This window comes from Cyprinus carpio, chromosome A13 (assembly GCF_018340385.1).
Source record: "Cyprinus carpio isolate SPL01 chromosome A13, ASM1834038v1, whole genome shotgun sequence".
Classification (NCBI taxonomy): domain Eukaryota; kingdom Metazoa; phylum Chordata; class Actinopteri; order Cypriniformes; family Cyprinidae; genus Cyprinus; species Cyprinus carpio.
This window is the reverse complement of record NC_056584.1, coordinates 2570973-2597842: the sequence shown is the minus strand read 5'-3', so window position 1 is coordinate 2597842 and position 26870 is coordinate 2570973. Positions and strand designations below refer to the sequence as shown.

The window sequence follows — 26870 nt, the reverse complement described above, 5'->3', positions numbered from 1 at the left end:
CAACCACTGCATTTTAATCAAAATCCAAACAAAGATGCTACACACATGTTGCACGAGCAGTTGTTTTTGATTGAACCCTTATGCGTTGTTGGGGACATTTTCATTCACAAGGGGGTAAAGTTGAGTCTTATTTTGGCCACAACTTTCCCTGTTTCAGCAAATTGAATGATTTTTGGTGACAAATCTTATTTTTCACATATTTTAGGAAAATGCTTTGAAAATTTTCAAAAACTCAAAAATACACTGCGGGCAAATTCACTACCCTTTCGTTATGTTCGTGGATGAAAACATCCACTAAATTAAACTGCTGAAAGCATTCTTCCTTGATTGTTTGTTGGTTTTTCCCCCCCCTTTTGGTAAGAGGTTATTTGTTATTTTTTTACAGTTGATCCTAGGTGGACCATTACCCTTTGATAGGCCCTTGCAAAAACACTAAAAACAAAAAAAACTATTTCAAGAATCTCACCACACACAAAACACTAGAATTTCTGTTATACACTCCATAAACTCCAATTACAAGCCAGAAACTTAACATTGTTTTCACCGGCGGCCTATCTAAAGGGTTAATGTCCACCTAGTATCAACTTTAAAAAACACAAATTTTAGCCTCTTCCCAACAGGGAAAACCACCAACCCAGAATGCTGATTTTATGGTGTCACGGCTTTGCAAATCAAAAAATGTTGTTATATGGGAAGTCACTTGGGCAAAAACAGCCAGACAATAAATTATGGAGAAAAACTAAATCTATGCTGACAGTCTGTTACTACTCGTTGACATGCCCAAGAATGTGGATAAAAGTAAAAAAAAAAATCCAGCCACAATTACTTTTTATATTTAAAATAAGTCATTTTGTTTGTTTTTTTTCAATTAGAAACGCAGCACTTTTTGTGTTCTTGCCCCAATTTTTCATGAGCTGAACTCAAGGTCTAAGACTTGTTTCAAGAATATGTACACAAAAGCCTATTTCTCTCAAATACGTCCACAAATCTGTCTAAATCTGTGTTAGTGAGCACTTCTCCTTTGCCGAGATAATCCATCCACCTCACAGGTGGCACTTATGAACCAGCCGCGTTATATCATTTTCTTGGTTACCTCCAGTGTTTGAATTGTAAAAAAAAAATCAGGGGGGATGGTATGGGTATGTCGGTCCTGTAGCTAATTTTAAATAATACAACATTTCTCACAGTTTTTAAAAAGTTTTTTATTTAATTCAAAATTAGCCTTATTAAATTAACTATTATTAATAAACGTTTTTTACCTTCTTGTGCATGAAATGGGGGAATTTTGGTCAATATTGATAATTAAACAATATTTTGCTAAATGTGCTTTTGTGCTGAAACCTTGGATGGTTTAGGCCTGTCATGATTAAATAATGATGACAATAAAACCACCAGTAAGTGGCAGCAAACCCTTGTTTTGATAAATTATTTATTAAATTGTTCAAAACAAAGGACTCAAGCAAGCCTGCATCCCAATTGTACAAATATCCATCCTAAATTATTGTGTTGTTATTGTCAGGCTTAGGGAATGGCTTTTGTTTTTGCCCCAGTGACCCAGTTTTGTCTTGCATTTTGAAAGTGTTAATTTGATCCCAGGTGTGGTCCCTGCCTTTAAAAACCCTAGTCCTTCGTTCGTTTTGTTGGGTCCTACATCAAGTAATGTGTCTTCCTCTCTGTTTCGCCATGTTGGATTTTACCCCCTGTGTTTGGATTAATAAAGACTCTATCGATATCCTCGGGTCTGTGTTCCTTCTGGCAGCGTAGTGTGACGAAGACCTGAACTAGAAACATTATTCCGCGGCTCCCGTCTGTTTGTTGTCTGTGTTTTCCTCAGTTTATCTTTCCGGTTGTGTCAAGGATCCCTACACTAGCCCAGAATTCCTCTCCTACTGCTGAAGCAGGGAGGCAATCACTCAAGGGTCATACCAGACTGCTTTCTGACAATAGCCCATCTACATCTTACCACCTAGCCCGGGGACGAGACGCGCTCGGGGCTCGTTCTGTTGACGCAACCCTCACTCAACAGAGCACCATTGGTATGAATATGCGACAAACAAAAAAGAAAAAAAGACAAACAAAGCAAGATGTTGCACTTTATCAGACGGTAAATGAGAAGAAAATTGCCCATCGAAACGTGGTCACGGGAGATTGATTGTGCAGTTTTCTTTACAATTGCCCCAGTAGATCCTGAACCATAACAAGAAAACTACATGTAACAAAGAATGGAAAAGTGTAGAAGGCATTTTTTGTACCTTATTTTAATGTTTATTTTTGGGATCTACTGGGACAGTGATAAAGGAGCTATATTATCTAAATCGACCGCGAATCGACAGCGGTGTCGACCACTGGTCTAGAGAATTGAGTCCCCTTTTAAAACAAGCGTCAGTTACTTTTAAAAAAATCAAAGTCTTTCTTTTTTTGGATTTCAGAATTTCAATATGACCCTGGAACGTGTTCAAATTCATGGCTCGTAGTAACAATGTGTATGACGTAAAACCTCTGGTTATCAGTGTCCCTCAATTGGTCCTCAGCAGAAAAAGCAACTCAGCTACTCTCACATTGTCAAGGACCAGGTGTTCATATCTACAGTGTTTCGCCCTTTAAAACTCAGAACCAAGAAGGAACTCCCTGGTTGTCAATAAGCACCAGGATCAAAAGCCCTGGGTGCATTGAATATTTCAATTTCCTGGAATTGAATAAACTGTCGTTTTGTGTTGCCATCAAAGCGGAGAGACCCGCAGAGGTACAGGCATAGTCGGTGCCCCGGATGACATACGGATAGTTGCCGTATCGAGAACACCTCGGAAAGACACATGGCAACCCCGCGAGGCCATGGTCTGGATCCTCACTGAACATGGCTACAATTCCATATTCAATCACTTTTGGTAGTTGCCAAAGAAGAGGTTCCGACATATGTACAGCTCACTCTTCACAGTGGAAGTGTTTGACCGCGATTACTTCACCATCCTCCATTTCTGGGATATCCATCGACGTCTTTCAAAACTGCTTAGTGGTCTTGCTCCACTGGTAAATGACCAGCCTGTGAAGGCGGCTGTACAACCGCATATTCAGATGAGGCCTGTCCCAGAAATCTCTAGATACTCAACATGTGATGTCGCAGTGGCCAGGGGTGCAAAGACTGATGGGTAGTAGAAGCCATTGCCGTTCCATTTATGAATAGTTGTGAAGCCGGCTTTTGGCCAGCTGTGTCGGCAATGTATGAAGAAAGACTCTCTGCTGACGTGGAAGATTTCCACGTCATTTGGCTTTCTGACTTTCAGAATGCCAACATCTTGGATTTCGATGAATTTGTTTGCAGAGACATCTCGCTTGAAGATGTTGTGATCTGCCAAAACAGTTGGGCTACCTATAATGAAGAGGATTGACCATCAAATTGACTATAGGTTGCAGAGGACAGTGAAGTTAGGCCTGGACATTATTTTTTTCTAAAATCAGTAAATCGCAATTAATCGAACAAGTTACCTCGGATTACGATTCACGGAGTTCACACTTATATATAATTAGCTGAATATTATAATGCATATTTGGTGTGCTGTCCGGAGGGAGGGCTCCGAGCTCGGAGTTTGGCCCGAACCCAGAGTACTCCCCCCTATATAGAGGTGTAAAATGAACTCTTAAGTGGAGGCCGACTGATGGGTGGAGGAGTGGGATCTGCTGATAAACCGTCAATCGATAGGGGTGTAAGTCAGCTGTATTTATACCTAGTGTTGATTTATCTTAAGTGGGCTCCACCTGTGCTAATTAGGCTAAGTATCTGACGTGAACCTTGTTAATAAAACATCATTTCACAAGTTCACACTTACATAAATTAAGCTGAATAGTATGATAATGGCATATTTGGCGTGCTGTCAGGACTGCATCCACCGGCGAGGGCTCCGAGCTTCGATTAAGTTGCTGTTGACTCGTGCTGCGAGACCAAATGCTCCGCTTTTTTTTTTTTCTCTCCCCCACAGGTTAATTTAGGTTTGTTGTTCGTTGGGATTATTGTGGTTAAACCTTATGTGTCTATAAATCAATATAAGTCATTTAGGTACACTAGTTGAAAAAAGCATTTTCTCGTCAGAAATTCAATCTTTTTCCATTGTCCCGTTTATCTGAGTGAAGTGTAATTTTAAAATATACAGGAAAAATAACTCGCGAAATTAGGAAATCTCTTAGAAATTTCGTCTTGACCCTAATCTATGCACGTTTAGTTTGCGACGTGGCTAAAAATAAATATCAAGATCCTCCACCGCCTGTCACAAAACACGCGTTTAACAACTTCACGGCCCAACGACAACCTTTAGATGACTTACCTAAAACTGGTATTTTGCAACACAGCCTTGTGCCGCTAGCACAAGAGCTTCTTGATGCGCGGCCACCGGCTACGCACCTCATGATAGAGTTCGAGCCCACCCCCCTGCATGCTGCGAGCCAGCGCCGGGTAAAAGGTTGAGGTCGACGGTGGGCAACTGTGCGCCCAGCGGATGCCTGCTGATCGGCGAGCGAGCCAGCGCTTCGAGGTCGAAGCCGGGTTTTGTGCGCCGCGGAGGCCGCCATGGAGGTTGCTCCCGGAGCTGGCGACCCGGCGCCCACTCCTTCGACGTTCCTTGCGAGTTTTGCCCGATATATATTGGCCGCCTGTTGTTGTGGATTTAGGAGTGAGGTTTGGCGGAGTGCTGGGGAGGACTATGGAATAATGACTTAAAGGTCGACAGATCGATCTGCTTGTGTTAACCTTCGCCGAGGATGGAGCGTCGGAATTAATCGCAGTTTGCCTCAGGATTAAAAGGGGTCCACTTCCCGACGGAGGGTAATTGTAGGCACCGGTACCCCGGCAAAATTGGGATAAAAGGATCGTGACGCCAGGGAAAAAAGTGGAAGTGACCCAGTAGAGGCGAGGTTAATCCTCGGTGGCGTGTGGCTGGTCTAGCTAGCAGAACCCAGCCCAGGCTAGACCCATTATGAGACCTCTATTCTAAAAGGAGAAGCTGAGTCTGCCATATAATGGCAAAAGGTGCAAACCGAATGCCCGACTGATAAACCCCATCAATGGATAGGGGTAAGTCAGCTGTAGTTGTACCGTAGTGCTGATTATCTAGAAGTGTGCTCCACACCTGAAGCTAATTAGGCCGTAAGCCGATCTGACCATGCTCCCTCCTCGAACCTTGTGTAATAAAACACCCATCATTTATTGAACGATTAATTTAAAAAAAAAAAAAAAAAAAATTATCATATTTCACTGCAAGGCTGGGCTATAGTGGCCAACTATGTTTTCACTGTTTATTTTTCTAATGAAAGAGCGCATAAATCCTATCTTTGTGATTCTAAACTACAGGAAACAACACACAGATAGCTATTAATGCTTATTATTAATATTTCAACACAACTGAACCTCAAAAGCATTACAATGCTTGAAATAAAAAAATGTCTTATAAAAAAGTAATTTAAGTGTTTTAATTGCTAAAACCCAGTTTCCTAAAAATGTAGAAAATAAAGAACTTTTAAAACAGATAGTTATTTTTGTTAAACACAAAAATAATTATGTAAAATATCTGCCATCTTAAGAGTAAAATAATAGACTACGTACTCTCTTGTATACAAAATAAACACTTAATTGCAAATAATTGCCATCTAAGAGGTAAATATAACTCTGTATCTCCTTGTAAGCAAAACAAAATTATTGCAAATATTGCCATCTTAAACGTAAAATATAACTGCGTATCTCTTGTACACAAAATAAATTATTGCAAATATTGCCATCTTAAAAAAGTAAAAATAATAACTTAGTATCTCTTGTAAACGAAATAAATTGTAAATATTGCCATCTTAAAATAAAATATAACTTGTATCTCTTGTATACAAAACAAAGTTATTGCAAATATTGCCATCTTAAAGTAAAATATAACTCGTATCTCTGTGCAACAAAATAAATTATTGTATAGTATATTGCCACCTTAAAGGGGTCATGAAATGAGAAAACACAATCTTGCATTGATCTTTTGGAATATATAGAGGTCTTGTACATTAAAACATCCTGCAAGTTTTCATAGCTTAAGGACGTCCCCCATTATAAACGAGCCATTTAATTAATCAAGCTCTAAATACAGCTCGTTCTGGATCCATGGTAAGAAGTGACGTCACGGTGCGAAGTGACGTTCCAACCATTGCATAATGACCGCCTCCAGCAACAAGACAACTACGCTCATTTCGTATTGTTGTCGCGTCGCGCGCCTCACAAGTGTTCAGTCGACGGACAGCGAGTGGGTCTGTGTACAGGAAAATTACAATGCCACACAGATGTGCTCAAACATATAAGTTTTATCATTGCAAGGAGCCATCGCTTCGAATGCATCACCCGCTAACTAAACAGTTACGCTCAATCCGCAAATGTTCTGGCTGGGGGATGTGATATTGATCCATAGGCACTGTCGTTAACCAATCATAACAGTGGGCGTTAAACACTGAACTCTTAAAGGGGAGGAAACAACCCAAAAACAGACTGTTTGAAATCAAAGGATGAGAAAACAGGGTGGGAAAATGTCATAATTCACTATATTTTAAAAGATTTAAAAAAAAAAAACTATAGTAATACTAATAATTGCACCTAGGGGACCATAAATAATAAAATAAAAAAACCATGTCATGACCCCTTTAAATAGTAAAAATAACTTGCATCTCTTGTAAACAAATGTTTAATAATGCCATGTGCCAAAAATAAGAGCAAGAGCAGGGCTTGGACAAGGCACCTCTGATGGATCAGCAGGCTGTGTATCTTGTGTGCTCATTGCATATAGATGTGAATCTTACTCAGGCTCCACTGTATGGTGATCTTCCTCTCCAGGGATCTGTCCTGTCACTCTCTATGCATGAGCATTTACTCCAGGTCTTCCTAAGAAACACTAACATGTTTACCTTTTCAGGTTTCAGGCAGGATCTGAGGCATTGTAACAATGTTTCCCCTCCTGAACTGAAAACTCGTTCTGATGGGGAAGCTAGTGGCTGGTATGCAGAGATACTTTTTTGCCACCTTACTTAGATTGGGGAAGTGTAGATGATGCTTTCCCCACCATTCCAGTGGATTTATCCTCACTATCAAGCACGGGGGAACAACAAGTAGCTGCTCAGCTGGCTGCTTCTGGAGTTTTTGCTGAAGTGACAAATGTGGGTACAGTGTGAAGGAGTTGCCTCACTTCCTTTGAAAAAACTTCCTAATGGACCTCTTTCTTTGCTTCTGATGAAGACGTAGAGGGCTGTGTACTCTCAGTGGTACTTTCACTGTGGACTGAAGCTGCTGAACCATCTCTGTTTTCACTTTCTCCTGAATGGTGGCGACATGGTCGGCACAGAAATGCTATGCTTGTTTTAAATCTGGGATCAACAAAACTTCTGGTGTCCAGTAGCTCTTCTGTGAGGGGTCTCAGTACTTCCCCTTAAGGTATGCAAGGATTGCTGGTTTTGATTGTTTGGTCAGCTCCACGTTATCTTCCTCCACTCAGCCAGCACTCGTGAACTGAGGATGTGTAGGACAGGCTTCACGAATGAAACTGGTCACATGACTCTTCGCCTGACAGGGCATGTGTGAACTCCATCAATGGGGAAAGAGCTCCTGTTGACAGCCTCCAAGACATCCAAGTCAGCCCAAGAGGAATAAGGTGCCTTGATTTCTTATCATCAGCGAGGACCTGAGTAATGGCTTTCATTTTGCTCAAGGACCCTTGCAGTCATCATTTGGATCGATCCCCATCTGGTGACACAAGCTGTTTTTAGCTTGTGTTGAGGCTGGTTGAGCTATTGTTGCGCCTTCCCTAATGCCTCTATCTTTTTCCAACTATAGGAAAGGGCAACTGACTATGTTTTTGCACACCTCATTGCTCGCAACCACACGTTGATCTTTCATTGCATTTTCTGAAAATAAACACACACACACAAAGAATATTAAATTATTTATGCGTTTCAGAGATTTACAAACTGTAGCTTCTAGCTAAATTATACAAGAGAGAGAAACGCCTTATTAATCTGATATCATTTAAGCAGTTTAATAACACATCTACAGCTTTTTAAAATTTCTACTCTAATAATGACTTAATGTAGCGTTTTGTGACATTGTAATGTGAGGTTTACCATTGTTTTATTGTTGTCACAATATTTATTTAGTGTGCTGAAGACAATTACGATTTATATAGCACCCTTTTAAACACATGTAACAAAGTGATTCAGCACAGAAAAGTAAAAACACAAGTCATATAAAAACATTTAGACGTTAAAATGTATAATCTAAACAAATAAAGAATATAGCAGCCCGTCACCACCCACAAATTCCCAAAATAGATTAAATATTATAGCATTGGTGCACTTACACGAATGCCAGGTGCAGCCTGTGTCCAAAAACACTGCTGCCGTTCACCATTCTGGGGGTGAGCTCTGCAGCGTTGAGACAATCATTAGCCAAGAGGGTCTCTTATGTTAGTTTCCCAACGCAGAAAGCATATCTCTCAGCTCAGGCCCTGTGCAATCATCTCTGACGGGTGATCGACTGGAAAATATGCTGTTCTCAAGGCCCCCCCACCTGTTGTGCAGCTTCCATTTCATCATCAATGTAGTGCAATGTAAGGCTCAAATATGGTTCCATCGTCCTACTTGACCACCAGATCAGATGTGGCTGCAAAGTGCTAACAGACTTTCAGTTTCAGCAGCTACCTTTTAAGACATGTTTTGGGTACATGTTTGGCATCGCAGTTTGGGGAAAATATGCCTCACGCCGGCTGCCAGGTATCTTCTGTGTCGAGTGGTTCTAACGAGTTGTTTAAACCCACTGTGCTCCACTGTAAGCTAGTGGGGAGCCATTGGTCCTTCGCGATGTAGTAAACAAATGGCGTCAGTTATTTCTTTCCATCTTTCCCTTGAATCCTTTTCATATTGTGTAGCATTTGGTAAATGCTTGTTGCTATCGACACCCGTCTTTGTGGAGGAAAGTGTTGCTGCGGTGTTTGTCAGTCTCTCTCTTTTTTCTTGAGCCATTCACTGTTCATATTCCGGTATGTTGATTGTGCTCCACAGTGTTGAAACAGATTGGTGGTATTACCTTTGGTCGCTATTTTAACAGTTTTTCTGCAGTGTTTTGCATTGACTTGAGTTTGGTTCGTTGTGGTCATCTTTATTGAAGCCAAAATGTGTCCCAAACGACGGACACTGCGTGTTTTTTTCTGTGGTACAAGCGGCTCCCTCCTGTTGCTGGTTTGCTGAGTTGACTCGGTTAGTTGAATTCTCCTCCATGTTGCCTTCAATGTACGGATTAATGTCGCAGACTGGACAGGGTGGAAGTCACGCTGAATACACACACGGTTAATAAGTTTTAAGGGGGAAATTACATTCACACACAGTGGGCGGAAGAAAATATGAATAGGATTTAAAAAACGACATAACCGACTTGGAAAAAAAATTACGTCGGTTTTATAGGCTTCGGAGTTTTTTCGGTTTCGATTACTTTTGTCGATTAATCATCCAGCCCTAGTTGAAGTAGTGCCTACGGAGGAAAGATGTGCAGATTTTTTTTAACAGCTGTATGAAACAAAGGCTTGAAAACCACCACAACTATGGAGTACCAAATTATTATGCCATAAAAAATCATTTTGCTGAACTACAGTTTGTGCTGTAAATGAAACTGAAACAGCTGGAAACTGTCTGGAAACATGTATTGTGTGTATTATCCTATTTAGATTTAGACATGTTCACAACATTTCCACTGCTGTTTGCTTACTTGTGATATTATCTAAGTTTTCCTGACTCTCCATTTGCACGTGATCCCATTCATGAAGCTGCACCTTTGCCAATGAAAAGGCTGGTGCGAACACTACAAACTGGTCACCACCAAATGCAAAAAGCCTCAACTGAAATGGATTGAAAGGTCAGAGACTTCAACAATGAAAAATCTGTAGAAAAAACAGACAGATATTAAGCATTTTTTCATTCAAAGTCAAGAAAACACAAAGCGGTCTGTAATTATTACAACCCGTCGTTATGCAATCAAATGACTGCCCCACAAGGTCATTGATCTTCCCTTGCCCTGGTAAGCTTCAGGGCCATTGCAGAAGATCTGATCCACAGTTACATATTGTATGAAACATCCAGTCGACTACCACTTGTAGTTTACAGTCACAGCTGAAAAAGATTGCCTCTCAGATCCCTGGAACAAACGCAAAGAGCTTCAGTCTACTGTAGACAATCAAGCTCTTAATTCACTGACAGTTATTTAAATGATGTTGCATTTGCTAAATCATTATTCATGATCTTGCGTACATACCACTTTAGTCAAAGCTTCCATCCCTCTGAAAGATCTTTCGGTGTGTCTCCAAATTAATTTGTGATGCCAGACTTCTGCAAATAACATTCGTAAAAAATATTAAATGTTTTCATCACTACAGAGAAATGACCAATTTTTATGGTGTGCAAAGGTTTCATGAAGAATACAACCTATATTGCTGACTGCTTCTTTTATTAGTGACATAACATGAAGGATAATCTACTAAGACAATGCATTCCTGTTCTTAGTAGATTGTTTCACTTGTAAACAAAGATAACATGGATGAACAGAGAGCTGATCAAAACACGCCAACGGTATTAGTATGCAGAAATACTCACAAATGTATTAAAGACTTGAGTCCTCTGAAGGCGAACGGCGAAATGGACTTGATTTGGTTATTTTCAATGAACCTGGGAGAAAAACAAACAAGTCATTCTAGTCGTCATACATGAGAATCATCATAATCACCCATTTCCTCTTGCAGTGAGACACTTACAGGTACTCCAGATGAGGAAGACCAAGAAACGCATCTTCATTTATAGAATCAAATTCTTTGCTGTGAAAAAGTCTAGGAGAGATGATATAGGGTGAGTACAGGTGCGTGGGACAGCTCACATCCAGTGGGACAACTGAGGGTTATTGTCTTGTTTGGGATATCTTAGTATGTAGCCAATATCATAGTATATAGTAAAACTGTTTGACATTTGGTTTATAAACTGCTTGAAAAAAAAAAAAGTTTGAAGATTTCATATTTATTGTGATTTTAGACTACAATAATTGCAGAATGATGGAAAAATGCTTAATGTGACAAAAATGTGTTTATTTATTTAAAAAATCCTGACTACATTGGATTACACAGTAAAAACCTAAATCAGGTTGAAGATTTTTAAAATAACAGCTGCACTTTCAAGTTTTATAGCCTATGTTAATTTACAGGCAATTATATTTCACAATGAAAAAATTAATGTGTTAACAATGAGTTTTGTTAAAAAAATTTTTGTTTCACTATTGACTTCTATACCTCCACTTATTCAAAACCTAAACAAACATCTTACTTCAGCTAAACACAAAAAAAGGTATTTTTATTTATTTTGAGGCACCATTGACTTCCATAGTATTTGTTTGCTCATCAACTTACTATGGAAGTCAATTGTGCTCATCAACTGTTCAGACGCCAGCCTTCTTCAGAATACCTTCATTTGTTTCAGCAGAAGAAAGGAACTCATACAGGTTTGGAACAAGTGGAGGGTGAGTGAATGATGACAGAGGGTTTTTCATTCTGGAAGTGACCTACTCTAGTACTGTATATCTGATGCGCGGTGAAGATATTTAATGTAATGTACACTTCATTAAAAATAAATTATTTTACATCCATGCACAGTTTTGTTAAGCTTTGCATAGTGTTTGGTGATTGTATTGTATGTTTAATGTGAACTGGTATAACAATATTATTTTATCTTATATTATATTAGATTATATTATATTATATTATATTATATTCTAGCAAGTCTGACTACATTTATTGACAGAAGCAGCAGTTATGTGTATCAAAAGGTATTATTGAAAACACCTTATAATGCATTACATGCTTTGTCTGATCAATACTCTCAGTGTGTGTCGTGTAGTGATGCTGACAAGTCTTACAGAAGATGCGGGTGCGTGTGTGTGAATGAAAAACTTTCTTAGGGGATTTCATTAAGCCGGATTTGACAATGATCTGCAAATAAAGAAATCAATAAATAAGCCAACCTCTGCAACACAAACTGGAACCGCCATAAATACTACACATTAGTCTGATAATGACTGCCAGTGCTATTGTCAGATGACTGCTGCGCTCACAAGACGAGGTGACGTATGGCGGGAAGCTCCTTCGTTAATGTCCCGCGTTTATTGGCACACAGTGCGTTTATCTTTTACTGCACGTGCATGCATGCCGCGCTGCTGTGCGCCACGATCTTCATACCGAAAGAAATGAACGAAATGACAATGTATTGTTTATTGTTTATATCCAGATTTGTGTTATCTGCCCAAAAAGGACTCTCAAGTCCATAGGAAACCCGCTCAGCGGGCAGAAGCACAAGACAGCATCACTTGTGTAATTTAATTGTTTTCATAGAGATTGTGGTGCGGATTTCTCTTTGTATGTCAGGGGACACACAATTGAATTGATAGTTTTAAAATGTTTTTTCAAGTATTTCAGTTGTTTGTACTTGCAAAAGAAATTTGAAATGCGACTCATTGACGGATCTGCTTCGATGAGCCTCACAGCGCCACATGGAGGAAAGAAAAAACCCGCGTGTCTCTGAGAAACCAGCCACACTCAGCCATTAACATGCATCCCTAGCTGACCGAGGCCGAAAGAAAGAAATCCAAGAGGATGGTGAAACACTAAACTTTGGAGTGTTATAATGAATTTTTCCTAATACAGAAACAAACCCATTAATTTTGTTTTAAACTGCAAATTTGTGTCAAGACTGCGGAAAGCAATAAACAATTGCCTTGACACAGAAATCTAATCAGATAGTTTGTTGGTTTGCCATTGACGCAGGAGGTGGGGGGTGATGAAAATTTGATAGCAATTTAACAAGGCTGATTGTTTCCAGTTCTACAGATCTGTTCTGCCTGTTCTGTGGGTGCAGATTCTATTCAATCACATTGCCACAATTATGGCTGACTTCAAACATAGCCTTACACACACCACAAAACACCCCCCCCCCCCCAAAACCATTTATGTATTTATATTTCTAGGGCCCCCCCCTATAAAAAAAAAAAAAAATCCACCGGAGACGACGGTTTAGGTCTTGTGTAACAATATACACTACCGTTCAAAAGTTTGGGGTCCTTATTATTATTTTTTTTCTACTCTTTTCTTTTTTGAAAGAAGTAAATACTTTTAGTCAGCAAGAATCGGTTAAAAACTGATAAAAAGCGATAGTAAAGACTTAACATTGTGTAGAAAAGACATGAATGAGATTTTAAATCTTTTGAGTCATTAAAAAATCCTGAAAAAAGTATCACCAGGGTCCAAAAATGATAATAGGACCCGCATATTTTTTCTGAAGGATCATTGTGACATGAACGACTGGAGATATGGCTGATGCAAAATATTCCAAGCTTTTCATCAACAAAAATAAATATTTTAAAGTGTCTTACAATCAGAAACCATGTTATATATATATAAATATATCTAGATCTATATATATATTATATAGTATGGCTGTCAAAGATTACTCACGAGTAATCACCAGCCCAAATTAAAAAGGGGTTGTGCTTTACATAATAATGTATAGTGTACAAGGGTATATGTTATTCATGTATATATAACTACCACACATATATTCTATATTAGAAAATATTTACATGTATACCAGTTATATAATTTATCTTCTTATATTTTATATTAATATAAATATATTAATATATAAACCTACATATTCTTCTTCAAATATATACATGACATGTGTGGTGTAGTTATATATACTAATAAATCTACACAGTATACACCCATATTATGATGTAAACAAAACTTTTAATTTTGGATGTGAAGTAATCGTGATACTCATTGACCAGCCCTAATATATCGATATATAATACGAAGTATAACAATGGTAATAAAATAAAGTAGTAAATACAAGAGTTGTTGAAGAAACTTTGTAATAATATTTCACATTATTACTTTTTTTTTATATTTTGTTATCAAATTAAATGCATATATATATACATACATACCATGAGGCAGGCCTGGTCGGGCAACGTTCAGGCCAGAAAAATCTCCACTATCCAGGCCATCCCATACAACCACAACAAATTCTGAAACAAAGGACAAACCTATTTTTTTAATGGCTGTCACATAATTATTATTATTATTTTTTTTAATACTTAGGGTGGGGACATGCAAAATAATTAAAAGTTCTCTCCTGAACTTCAACATTCCACTTCCGTTTCTTTTCGATCCAAGGGCATTTCTAGACCCCTTTTTATGTTGGCTTTTCCCATCTGTCGTCACAGTCCCCCCTAAAACTATAATATGTCAAGTAAAGTCCATCTTTTATTTATATACGCTTTAAACAAAAGAAATTGTTTCCAAAGCAACCCTGAACAACATTAATTCAGGAAAACAGTGTGTCAATAATACAAAATGACAGTTAAAGAAAGGCAGTTCATCAATGATTCAGTGATGTCATATCATCCAGCTCAGTTCCGTGTCAAGAGTATCTGTGCAATAATTTGCAATCAATGGCAACGATATCGCTGTAATGAAGGTGTCCCCCAACTAAGCACGCCAGAAGGCGACAGCGGCACGGCACCAAAAACCATCCATCATTGAGATAAATGTTAAAAAAACCTTGGGAGAGAACCAGGCTCAGTCGGGGGGCCAGTTCTCCCGGACCAGGACTAACACCCAGCAGTTCTATTCCAGGCGGCAGCAAAGGTCATGTTGTGCAGAAGAATCATCGGTTGCCTGTGTCTTGTCAATAATATGTCAATAGTGCATTTCTTAATAATGGTAATCAAACAACAAAAGAAACCACTCACTACTAAGTAACTTCTGTAGCTTTTCCAGACAAGACACTATTAAGATTTCCCAAAGCATGATTAAGTTTAGAATAATTTGTAGTCTTGAAAAAATGTTCTGCTTAGGAATCCGGAGGATCTGAGGAAGAAATAGGCTATAGAGTCTCTTCATTTCTCCTGATATTTTCTAAATGTGCCTAAATGACAAAATTATTGACCAATTAAACAATCACATCATTACTATATTTTTTATAGAAAAATCCTGATACTGATATGTTTTTTGCATTGAGTCATATTTTCCCCTTATGAAAATTACCGTCTTTAATTTTAGATGGTTGTGTTGTTGTCTGCCCTAGCTCTTCTAAACCTAATTATAACACGATGTTGATATTGTCTGCTAAATACTGCTGTAATCTTACAATAGATAATATGATGTCCTTAAGCATACATTGTTTTGAGTGATGAGTATGGGCTCACCTGCTAGCAGCTAGCAGTTTAATACTTAAGCCATGTAAACAAAGACACCACTACCGTAGCTATTAACAGATGAACACTGACCCTCCTTGAGGCCTGAGCAGTCAGTTTAAAAAAAAGTTTTGTGTTCCCTGCTCTGCTCACGCTGCGTGCTTCCCACTCCCATTCTCCAGTCCCTCGCATCGATTTCTCTGATAGAAACCGTCTGGCGGAGGCTTAGAGCAGAAGTGTAGCGTTGCCAGTCACGACTGCTACAGTATTTCATGATTTATTGGAGATAAGCTTTTTAACCGATGGTGATTCCCGAAATAATCGCTTTTAGTTCATTCAGCAGGCAATTATATGGCTAAAACAAACAAAACAAGCTATCATTTGAGAGAGGCAATGTCAGCGAATTTAAAGCTTGATGACATTATCTACAATACATGAGATTAATAATTTATAATAATTTTAATTTAATGTGAGGAGCTAAATGTGAAAACAAAGACATGCTGTTTTGCACATTATATGCACTATCTGGTTAGCTTACTTTCCTTTTTGAAGTGGTGATATCCTGGCTTTGTAAATTTTTATGCGTACAGCAAATCTCCTTTTAAGAATAAGGTCAATTTCTAAGTGTTTATATCTAAAAAAAACAATCTTGGGAGATTCTCTTCTACCTTTTGTTGGCATATTTGGCGCGCTGTATGCAGCGTCATGCAGAATCTGATAACTGCTGCTGCTGGTTCTGTGTCTTGCCTTTTGTTTACCAATTTATGCCGCAATGATTTTTATTTTTATTTTTATCATTTAATTACAGTTGTTATAAAGTCAAGTCGAGTCATGCAGTTCAAGTCACAGACAAGTCAAGTAATTTTCTTTATTTAGTCAAGCAAGTCAGAAGTCCTTATATTTGTGACTCGAGTCAAGTCAAATAAAAAAATACTCTATAATGTTATTCCTGTGATATATCAATGTTATAAAAAAATATAATGTTATCCCTGTGATATCATCCACCAAAGTCTCACTATTATTGTTACTTGCCTCTTTATTGACTTCTGCACTCTGTTTAATAAACAGACCATAACATAATGGACTGATCAATTGCAGGAGCTGGTGGATTCCCTCCGTAGAGTCTTCAGTACACCTAGAATATATCGGACTGATCACTGTAAGGAGCTGGTGGATTCCCTCCGTAGAGTCTTCAGTACACCTGCTGTCAGATCTGCACCACCAGTCCCACTGTCAATCCAGCACCCTACACTGACAAAGAATTACAACTGATTCCGGTAACACTTTATTTTAAAGTGTCCTTGTTACACGTTACATGTATTTACTTCATTTTAGTAGGGAGTAATGGCATAATTACATGCAAGTAACCCTAAACCAAACCCTAATCCTAACCTAGTAAGTACATGTAGTTAATTAATATTACTCAGTACTTAAATACAAAGGAGATAATGCTTCCACTTTGGCAGTACGTGGGAAAGGAGACCAGAGGTCTTTTTTTTTTTGAATGGACGTCAATGGAGGAGATGCTTCACCACGCTTGTATAAATAACAGCCACTCAGAGGAAACAGCTCATCATTTAATGAATCTTCAGCCTATCAGGTAATCTCCAAAATGTCCTACAGAATGCAGTAGTCATGGATTTACCCTTATTCTTAGAGCTTCTACAGTGAAGATTCAGAAACAATGCTCGCTCAATAGTTATGAGCGCTAGGTCATAAAGGCTCCTAATTATTACACTAGGTCTCAGTTGAGAGGTCTCCTAACACAGTTAGGAGTAACAAGATGGCAGTAGAGAGGAGGATGTCAAGAAGTGTCCAACAACGTGTGAAGAATGTGTTGGAAATATAATTATGACAGAGAGTTGATGACAATGATGAAGCAGGCCTCTGATCTTCAGGGGTATTCTTTTTGTTACTGAACTAGTCTGAAATTCAATCAACTCTTCCCACTGTAAGAAACAATGCTTTAACTGCAGAAATGGAAAGTTATAATGACTCCTGCATTAACTTGGCTTACTGGAAAAATGCAGCAATGCACCAGTGATGACTTCTTAGGGCCATCAAGACAGTCACAACGTTAGCAGGGTCTTAAATACTCACTGTTAAGCCTGCATTCAACCACATTACCAGACATATTAAGGTAGTTCATTGACCTTCCCAACTGCACCTTCAAGCTATATTGCAAAAGCAGCAGATTTTTATGACGGAGTGCGGGTTTCCCTGGAGTTGTTGTAACCCAATGGCATCCTTATGCAGCATTTCTCCACTGTAAATGAGGAGACTACATAACGAAAAGGATTCCACAGCATCAATGTTCAAAGTCGTATTGATGCCAATTACAAGATCCTCATCTTGTGTCCAAAATGGCCAGGGGTCACACATGCAGCTCGGGTTCTTTCTTTCCCAAGTGGCCTACTTGGTTATCGAACAAAATTATGTTCGCCCTGAGTCATCTGCTGGGAGACTCAGGTTTACCCTTTAAAACACTGGCTTTCTCCTCCCTTACAAAGACCTCAAGGAGAACAAGCATCTTCATTATAACATGTACTGTACTGGACTGGACTGTAAGACAAGATACCAATGTTGTTCACTGAGTGCTTTCTTGACTTATCTGACCTATGTTCTTTAATTGTTTTTTTTTTTTGTCATGAATAGTACACACAGTACCAGACCTCATGGTGGAGAGAGGAATTGGACAGCTGAAAAGAAGATTCCAATGTTCCCTTCATGGAGAGAGTCGACCTATTCACCTGAGCTTGCTAGACAAATTTTACAACAACTGGCAATTTTCCTACAATATTTTCAAAGCCGTAACCTCACAAAGCATGATGTTGCAATGAAATTGACGATCTTAATGATTCTTTTCATTTTAGTGTTGAAATGATGACATAACCACACCCGAAAGCACTTAATTTGCAGTTCGGAGAGAGCCTCTTTTAAGAGACTTCTTTGCTAACTCACTCCGTGGGGTAGCAAACCTGTAGACCCCCCAGTAGTAACAACAAACTAATTTTTTCCTTACTACAATTTTATTCCAAAGCACATTCCATCATTGAGTATTCTTAATTATTTTAATTATGTTTTAGTGCATTATATTCATTTTGAATTTCCAGGACCTTATTTGCAATTTGTGCTTTTTTCTTTTAGGAACTAATTCTCCTCAGTGGCTGCGCCCTGTGCAATCCGTGTCTTGTGAGGCAGAAGGCTCATCTGGAAGAACACAGGGAGATTTCTAGATGTGCAGGAGAAGATCCTCTGATGTACCGGCTCCAGATTTTTATCCACACTACTCACATGCAGAAAATATTAAACAGTGCAAACATGTTTTATTCAATTCGATGTGGTGATTGAAATACTACAATTTATTAAAAAAAAAAGCACATTACATGCATATATTATTACATGCAAAATTTTCTTACCATCTTTTTAACATCCTTCAGTTGAGAAATACACAGGGTCCTGGGGCACCCGTTTGACAAGAACTCAGCTGCTGACGCACATGGAGACAATCAGTTTAATATAAAATGGTTTAATAAGCTAATAAATGTACCAGTGGCCTCGCCTGCTTTTCTTTTATGCTGCATTTCCTTGCGTGTTGTTTTACCAACACATTGTACCACCTTTTCTCACAATCCTCTGCTGAACGTCTTGTCCGAGGAAATCTGGCATTTACTGTCAGTACAATCTGTTGCCATGCATTTTTTTCTCCTTGCTTGTTAAAGTCGGACTGAATTTTCCTCTTATCACGTCCTTCCATTTAAGGACTGACTGCACTAGAAAGAAGATTTGCTCTTCCCTTGACCATTTTGGTTTTTCTTTTTTGGCATTGCCATTTTTTAACATTTTGCAACTTTTGTCTTTCCTTTATATATACAGCTGTGGGGTGCAATTTTTAATTATGTGATTCATACAGCATAATTACTTAAATAGCATCAAATTTTTTCCAATTAAAATTTGTCGAAACTCAATTAAATTGTGTGTGAAATAAATGCACATGTACTTATTTGTAATTTTTTTTGCACAAAAGCAAAAAACTAAGTATGCTTAATAAGTTGAAATATTTGAAAAATAATTGTTATGTCTCATTAACAACAAAAAAAAAAAAAAATAAGAAACTTAATTGTGTTCATGCGGCTGTGACCTCACCCTTTGCAGGCTCTTATTGGCTGATTCAGAGGTTCAGGGCAGCCATTTTTGGTTCACATCATTGTAGTCCTTAGTTCACAGCACTTAAGTCCCACTAAAGTCAGCACTTAAGAATCAGTCTTATACTTTACTGAAAGTTGCTTTTAGCTGCTTTATAAAAAGTCTCCTACTCTTAGAAAAGTCCTACTCTTAACTAAGTATTTTTTGACACTTAAGTCAAAGCTTAAGACTATTCTTAAGAGCATTTCTTAGAAGTTTTATACATTTATCAAGGTTCTCAAAGTGCCATTTTAGTCTTAAGTGCTGAGAATTCATTAAATTTTACATTACTTCAAAACTTAAGTATAAAGCTAGTTTCTCAGCAAGTTTCTTAAAGCCAAGAGAAACACCCTTACTCTCCCAGTTAATTTAGACTGCTCGAGATGTCGCTCAAGTGGTCAGGAGCTGCCTAGCAGGGGCTTTGTGAGGGTGCTGAGGAAAAACAGGAGACAGTCGAGCGCAAGCATTATGCTCTTAAAAACACTTCTGCTATAACTAATTTACGCTTACCTACACTGTATCATGAATAACTCTCTTTGCCCCTTATTTACTACTGCTGCACACACTCTGCGGTGTTGGTATGGGCTCGAGCACGGGTCACCGGAACTGATCACAGCCACTCAGCAGTTTTCTGAAGTGTCTCTCTGCTACTGCATCCCTAAAGATAATGCCTCATATTTTTAGACGGATCATAACCACAATTATTCGCCTTGTTGTCGCTAAAGAAACTGTGCAACAGGCGATATATCTCTGAGTCTGACTTATCAGCCGAGTATACATGATACTGTATAACTCCTATTAGATAAATCCAGTCAGTGTGAATTTATCTGAAAATCTTCTTAAATAAGGAAATCTATTCAGTGATTGGTCCTACGCGATTTCCGTCATCCAAAAATCCGGTTTTCCAGTACAGCAAAGTGTCCATGAATCAACTCTTAAGACTGAAGCATAAAATTTAATCCTGGCTAATTTCTATTTAAATTACTTACTGCGATGCTTGATTAACTTTGTGTAGCTCTGAGGCAAGGATTTTTTTTTCAACGTGAATCAATTCTTAGCAGTTTTCTTGAGAGTAACTTCCCTAGAGGCTTGATAAATATGGGCCCTGGACTCCCAAGGCAAATCTGAGAACAGACTTCTGAACACAGCTCTCTGTAATTACTATGTTCTACTGACGAGATTAATTAGCTGGTTCAGATATGTTTGGATCAGGGCTGTGAGCTGAACTTTGCGGGATGGTAGAGCTCCAGGGACAGGATTGGGCATCCCTGCAATAAGGAGAATATATATTTATAATAATCAAGTTACAAAATGGATTCAAGGTGTTATTGGAATATAAATAATAGTCATTAGTGATAGGATCATGGTTTAATGAATTTGAACAAGTGAATTATACAGAAATCCTAAAAAAAAAAAAAAAAATTAATCCAGCAAATATTCACACTGCACACATTTTGTTCTGTATTAGAATATCTGCAAGACAAATTAATAATAATGATGTAGATAGGATACAAACAAGAGCTTTTATTGGCCATCCAAAATGTCTGGTAAATGGAGATTTCCAGAACAACATCTGTGCAGAGAGAACTGCAATGTTCATTGATACAAGTACAAAGTTATCTGCTGGTTTTACCAATATACTGCAGACCACATGGACAGGATCAAAAGATAAACTACACCGGGTAGAGGCTACAAGTTATAAAACAAGTCATTCTGTGTTATTTTTAGTCCTTACAGCTAATAAAAAAGTAGCAACCTTTTTAGAACTGTGGACAAGACTAACAATGTCTGATGAATGCTATTTACACTAAAAGTGAAAATAGCAGTATTTTTTAATGATAACTTATTTACACTAAGTGCAAATAGATAAAGATTCTATTTACATTGTTAAAACAGGAAGATTTTCTGCTATTTAAACTACTTATTGCAAATAGTAGCAATTATCTGGTAGGTACCTCAGTATTGCAGTACATTATAAATCAATACGCAAACAATGATGTACTGAGTGTAAATTATTATCATTTTATTTCCCAAATTTAATAAATGGATGTCACCTTGCTGGGATTAGAATAAAGTCCTCACTACACCTACTCCTAACCCTACCTGATACTTTATTTTCAACTTTTTGATTATTTGTTTCATTTTTTATTGAAAATAAATGCCTTCCCAATGCACACATGAGATTTAAAAGGAGAGAAAAAAGTTCAGCAAAAGTTGGGCTAGAACTCAATGACGATTATGCCAAAAACATAGACTGTAAAAAAGATGGACTCTACACGCCTCCTAATATCTTCTTCCATATTAAAGTGTAGCTTCAAAGTATCTCAGTATGGCCGCTGCCATCTTGAGTAAATGATACAACTTGGGAGCCGCAGTCTGTGCAGTAGAGATTCGCTTTGGGAGGCAGAGAGAGGTGGAGATGTTTTTATAGCATTAAATTACCAGCCTAAATCAAATCCTATAACAAAAATAAACAATTTGACATATTACACGCATGATAACAACTATGAAGGTAAAATGACGTCATAAAGAGATTTGCATGAGGGTAATATTTGTGAAAGTGTACGCGGATACTGCAAGCATAAAATAAATTCGTGATGCACAAAATATCGAAGTGAAGGTGTTAACTCAAGAGACGCTCAAGAAAACAGGACTCTAAGGGCCATTCTTTTACTATGCGTTTCGTAAGTGTAAGTCATGTGTTGAAAAACTGCAACTTCATATTAATTTGAAATAAATATGATCTGTATTCTTCTGACCTATGTTTTTTCACTGCTTACACTTTTGGCATGTTTTTTGTGCTTGAAATGCGCTAAAACTTTGTGTCTGGAAACGGCAATTTGCAAGCAAAAACAGTGGTGTTAAAAACAATAAAACGGATTCACTCTGAAGAATATGTCTCCGTGTGTAAAATAAAGCTGTTACAAAGATGTAAACAATGTGTTGCGTACGCAGGGCAAAACTTTTCCTGCAATAACCCGATATCTGCTGCACTGTCTTTCTTTTACCTGCGCTTGCAGGTTTGGCACGATTCTCTCACTTACTGGAGTTTGCAAGCGTGAGTGGGAAGGCGGTACTTATTTCTTGTAACCAATCAAACAAGATTCTTGTTGACTCTTTGTTTTCTATTATCTGATTGGCTCAATAACGCGCCAGGAAGACGTCACTTGCGTCATTTCGGCTCAGCATCATCCTCGCGGCAGCAGGAATGGTACTTTAATGCACTGCACAAACAGACAAATATAGAGATTTCACAATCATTTAACCATTGTTTATGTCTTATTAATTACCACTGGCTTAACTGTAGTAAAACCATAATGGCTGGTATACCACTTATGTTGAAATGTGTAGATCATTATATCTGCTTACACCACTGAACTGATGCTACATTCAGTAAATAAAACTGTTTATATCTCTGATAATTAACATTGTAATTCTTGTTGTCTCTTAAGGAAGTGTTGATGGATGCTATATTGGATAGGCTCCATTCTCGGCTGTCCCATCTGCTTAATCAACCACCAATTGATTTGGACTTTTTGGAGTTTACCTGTACCCAGGAGTTAGTTTTTTTAAATACACTCTCAAGTCAGGAAAATTTTCCACTTGCTGTAATGGAGGGACTCAGAGAGGTTATTCAGATTATTGGTGAGTTTAACCACAGGCAACAGTGAACTCACAACACTGTGAACTTTGAATCTGGCAAGGTTGGGCGGCCAAGAGTACTGTTACCAGAAGAACGTCTGAGGGATCTAATTGCCATGTTCTACCAGTGCCCTGCATTGCAAACAAGTAGGAGTGAGCACAAGGACCGCCACAACGGAGAATGCCGGAAGAAGGCAGAGAGACACATACTGTAGTGTTTTGGATGAGAGCTGATGCTTAGTGTCAATAGTAAAATCTAGAAACCCTTATGCTGGATATAGAATGATGAAGGGTTTGCTGCAGGCAATGTGGGGCATGGAGTGCAGGAAAGAATCCGGGAATCCATGCACCAAGTTGATAGTGCAGGTATTTATTTCTAGGCTGATACAGTTAGGGGTGTGTTGTCTAACTGTAATGATTACTGAAATTATATAAAATTCTATTGACTAAGTATTTTATTGATTTGCACAGAAAATACTGGACATTGGCTTCCTAAACAATTTTTAATCTTTGTTTTACTAAGTCAAAGTTAAAGATATACAACCACTAGAATAATCGTGCGTATAATATGTATATTATGTTATATGTATAATAATATGTGCATAATATATTGAATAAATATATTGAATCACAAAAAGACTTTTTAGCTGGGTTTCTCTTACTCCTTGCAGAGTTTCCACTTCATATTGTATTGATATCAGAATCACACACCTAGACTAAAAACTGCCTATTTTTCGAATGTTACATTAGATCATGTACCTAGATGTTGCAAACTACTAATCTGGCTTCAACCATCCTGTACTTTTTCCAGTATCTCTGTCTAAAGATTTGGTCTTCCACTTTGCAATATGGCCTATAATTAATTTTGTTTATCTGTTAGAGCAGGTGCCAGAGCCTCCGTACTAATATAATACTATCCTGAAATATATATAATAACTACCTAACATTGTTTTACTAGGGGTGGAGGATAAACTATCTGCTTTGACTAACTGCTTTGAGTATACTGTGTGAGAGTGTAGTGGATGTCTTTCTAAAACTGATAACTGCAATCATATACTATATTTTATTAGAAGTAAAACTGGTATTTGTACTAGTGTAAATGAATGGTTTGTTGTAAAATACTTTACTTAAAAATGTTTTATGTACATATTTTTTTTAGTGGGTCTGTGGAGACCAAGGGGTTGAAAATGTAGAAGTGGCCCATATGATGTTCTCTGTCTGAGCTACATGAAGAAGCAGCCTCATTTGTCAGTTATGTCTCCACAACCAAAGGTAGACTGTTACACTTAACTAGTGGTTCTCCCTAAACTGGGGGTCTCTCTTCATTAGATAGATTAGGATTTAACTTTCCTGTCATTGTAGCATGTTAGTTATAACGACATCAAAATGCAGTTAGTGCATCTAAACTGTGATTACACTGGCCTACGTACGTACAGATGGATACTGTAATGATGCACAATTCAAGCTGTAAGCAGTAAACTGATGAACATATATACAACACTACATACTATGCAATGTACATGCTAAGTGCATATTAGATATTTTTTCTGTAAAAAAAGTAACATTGATTACTCCATGTATGTTCTGGATGAACAGACAGTAGTTCAAGTATAACAAGTGTAACTGTGTTTGTTTTGTTGTTTGTAAGCCAGATGCAGTGCTGAGGAGGACGTGGAGGAGTCTGTGGTGTATGGTGTGTGCGTGTATGTGTGTGTGGGGGTGGGGTGCTGGGGGTGCCAGAGGGCAACGCCTCAGGAGAGCCAGGCAAGCTATTCCTGAGTCTGCTGGAGTTCTGTCCGAGGCTCTTGGGAAGCCACCTGAGGAGGTTGCAGCCCATGGTCAGGGTGAGAGGAGTCCCTGGTGACGGCAGCCTGACGAGACAGCTGCTTTCTCTGGATGTCCTCAATTGCAGTGGGGAAGTTGTGGCCCTGGTGGATGTTGGCGGTTTTCTACCCCCTTTGTAGTGCCTTTCCTTAAGGTCAGCAACTGAGCAGTTTCCATACCAGACTGTGATAAACTATCAGGATGCTCTTGATTGCATAATGTAAAAGTTCTTCAGGATGGCTGGAAGATAGTGGATAGATCGGTTTTGTGGCATTTTATGAAATATAGAAATTTATCAAATTTGTGCTATCAAACATCAGGAAAAATGAGGACACTAAATCCAAAATAAATTGATGTTAAAGCATTGTATAATCTTAATATGTTTTTTTTTATTTATTTATTTATTTTTTCTAGATTATAAGTCTTCTTCATCCCTGCCTCATAAATAACAAAAAGTTTGAGAACCACTGCATTTAATAAATTATTCAGTGCATTGCATTTGTAATTAAACATTTAATACATTACCAGGAAATAGAGAGGCTCTGAGAGATATATGGGGTTGCAGTCACAAACATCTACACAATAAAGCCACTGTTGATGGGAAGAGGGCAGCTGGATACGTCAAAGCATATGCATCTCTTCTGTTGTCACTACGTGTTCATTCCATCACTTACTGCAAGCCTACCCTGACACCTTTCATGATGGATAAGACACTCACCTCTAAGTACAGAGGGAAATCTGACTCCAAATCAGCTGTGGGGAGGTGGGAGGAGACATGAGATCTCAGGAAGCCTTCCAGAAAATGAGGTGTTGTATGTTCTATGAATGCCAGTCTCCTAACATTTATTATAATTGAAAATTAGCACAAAGTAAAAAAGTTTCCATATATTGCAGGACTACATTACATGACTATTTGAAGCATAGCTGTGTGATAAAAGTTAAGATATTTAACCTCACTTGACACATAGGACATCACATATCTCCCAGCATGATTTGACTGGGAAAGCGGTGGCCTACTTTTTCCACCGAACTTGTGCATCTGAGTGCCAGGAAATAGAGTGTCCACTAACTGCAGAGGCAGAAAGGGGGAACAGAGGGTTGCGGCAGATCTGATGGGACCTATCAGGATTGTTTTGGCTGTGACATTTAGCATATTTCAGTTGTAGACTATATTGCAGCAGCATTTTCTCTGTTTATATGCAAAGAATGTGTGAGTTCAAGGAAAAAAAAAAAATCACAGTATTTCCATAAAAACTGTATCACTTTAACATCACCATAATGTCTGAATGCAGTTTAAATGAAATAAAGTTTTTTTGAAATATTTTATTTTGGTAGTTGTATATTATGCTGCATAACATATATGCTGCATTTCTACGTCATACTGAATAATAACATGTAGTCACAGAAATGTATTTTTAGCTATTCACAGTTCTGCTACTGCCTAGTAAATGATTGAGCCAGAACAGCATAAACAGGTGAGGATGCTTTGGTAGATGCGATACTCCAAACAATTTCTTCCTGAGGTAACATTTTATGCTAAAGATTAGCAAATTGATGAATCAGCCAATTTATGTGATGTGAATCATAATAATAACACTGGATATTGAAATGAATGCATTTTTAAAATATATTAGGCCATTTAACATTAATGATTGAGTTTTGGAATGAATCTTACTGTGTGGGGTTGTTTGTAGAACAAAATCTGCAATCTAGCACATTATGAATGTTCTGATAAAACCAGGAACCTGGCATTAATTCATAAGTGGCAATAGATTGTCCCCTTAGATTAAACCAAATCCAGTATCACATGCTGCAATACAGGCCTGTGATCCATAGTAAACTCCTGAATGTACTGAAGGGCTAGGCGCAAAATAGATTTGAAAAGCATGTTGATGATCTTGGATGATCAGCACAGATCACTTTAACCTTCATGCCA

General features: G+C 38.1%; 1 pseudogene; it reads right to left on the bottom strand.

The window, feature by feature from the left end:
* Positions 1 to 3068: 3068 nt before the first annotated feature.
* The window catches only part of LOC122147144, a 29632-nt pseudogene continuing 5830 nt past the window's right edge, over positions 3069 to 26870 (bottom strand).